This window comes from Phodopus roborovskii, unplaced genomic scaffold (assembly GCF_943737965.1).
Source record: "Phodopus roborovskii unplaced genomic scaffold, PHOROB, whole genome shotgun sequence".
Classification (NCBI taxonomy): domain Eukaryota; kingdom Metazoa; phylum Chordata; class Mammalia; order Rodentia; family Cricetidae; genus Phodopus; species Phodopus roborovskii.
In genome coordinates this window covers 6,352,245-6,354,395 of record NW_026126461.1, presented here as the reverse complement: position 1 = coordinate 6,354,395, position 2,151 = coordinate 6,352,245, and positions in this window count along the sequence as shown.

The following is a 2,151-nucleotide window of genomic DNA, read 5'->3' as shown; positions in this document are numbered from 1 at the left end:
TTGCCATTTTTTCATACCCAAGATCTTGTATTAATAACACCATGAAAAACATAAATAACTAAAAGATCATCTGAACTTTAAAGGGCTTGAAGGTTCCACCTTCAACAAATGGTGCTGGGAAGGGGACATCTACGTGTAAGAAAATGAAATTAGACCACTCTTGTCAACAAAAATCAGCTCAAATGGAGCAAAGACTTTAATATAAAACCCGAAAGTTTTATATTGCTAGAGAAAACCCTTCAAGATCTAGGCACAGGCAAAAACTTCTTGAAAGACTCCAATAAACCATGAACAACAGGAATGACAGATGGACAAGCACAAAATTAAAAAGCTCCGGTATAGCAAAAGAAACAGGAAGGGAAGAGATAGCCTACAGGGGAAAAAAAAATCTTTCCAACTGTACATCTGACAGGAGATTAATATCTAAGTCTATAAAGGGCCCCTCAAAACTCCACCACATAAATCCTTCAAACACTAAACGAGCAAGTGAATTTAATAGTTCTCAAAAGAATAAATACAGGGGCGGGTGAGATGGCTCTGCAGGTAAGTCTGAAGATGTGAGTTTGATCTGTGGAACTCCTATAGTAGGAGAGAGGGCCTGTAGACTGTTCTGACCTACACATGCACACCAGTGCCACAAGTGCAACCACACACACAACAAATACATACATGTAGTACAAATGACCAATAAACACACGGAAAATCTCAACATCCCTAGCCCAGTGAAATTCAGTTTAAAACACCTTGACAACATACATAGCTGTCTCAGACAGACGGACAGACACACTCATACGAAATCTTTCTTCCTCTCTCTCTCTCTCACACACACACACACACACACACACACACACACACACACACACACTACATTGAGATTTTATCAGCCAGAAGAGTTACTAGAACCAACAACCAAACAAAAATTTCTGGAGGTAAACCAGGGCAGGTACCTTGGAAATCAATATGGAAGTTCTTCAAAAAAAAATTAAAACTATAACCACAATATGGTCAAGCTAAAACACTCCTGGGTTTGTATCTGAAGGAATCTAAGTCAGCCTACAACAGAGATACCTATGTATCTGTGTTTACTGTAGCACTGTTTACTACAGTCAAGATACGGTATTAGTTTAGATGTCCACCAACAGTATCATGTTAACAGGGAAAAGCTGGGGAGTTGCTGGAGAGATGGGTTCAGTGGATAAGAACATTGGCTACTCTTGCAGATAACCTGTGTGCATGTAGGCAAACACACACTTAGAATAAAAAGCCAGACTCAGGAACCTTTTTCTCTAATATGTAGAACAAAGAAGGGAGGGCAGAAGGGGGCGAGCGAGGAAGGGGATGGGAGGAAATTTGTTTAGTGGAGAAGTGAGGCATGAGAAGGTAGTGAGTACAGTACATACTATGAAAACACCATCGCAACCCTAGTGCTTCATATATTAATATGAATGAAAAAGCGTCCAGTCTCTGGTGCTTTTGTTACTGCTGTCACTGTTTCACAGGGCTGGTTCCGATCCATGTAGTCTATTTCACACCCTCTTCTGTTTATGTCTGAGCCGTGTGCTCTGGTCTCTGCCAGTGTTCCCCAGCCGTGTCTCAAGAGCAAGCTTGATTTCTTCCATGTTGTCCTTTGCATTGTTGGCACTAACCAGGGGTGAGCTCAGTTGTGCCTGGTCTTTGTGCCAGAAGTTCCCCAGAAGACTTTCCAAGTCTCTATGGAGGAGAGTGCTAATGGACATTCCAGACGACACAGGACATGGCCTGAATCAGAGTCTCAGGGCTCTAAGGACCGGGTAAAGGCTCCAGGTAACATGGGGACTACATGTAGACCCACCATCTCCTCATACCACGGCCTCAGCTAGGCTTCAGGTCTCCGTGGATTTCAATCTCTTCCATCAGGAGCCTGGACTCTCAAATGTTTTTCTGTTTTGTTTTACATGAATGGGTGTTTGGTTCACATACACATCTGCACCCCACATTTATGCCTGGTACCCGCAGAGGCCCAAAGTGGGTGACAGAGCTCCTGGGCCTGGAGTTACAGTTGAGGGTTGGGAATGGAATCTGGGTCCTTAGGAAAAACAAGTGCTCTTCCCCACTGAGCCATTTCTTCAGGCCCCTCTCCATGTTTTTGATCCTTCCACATAGCTTCACTGA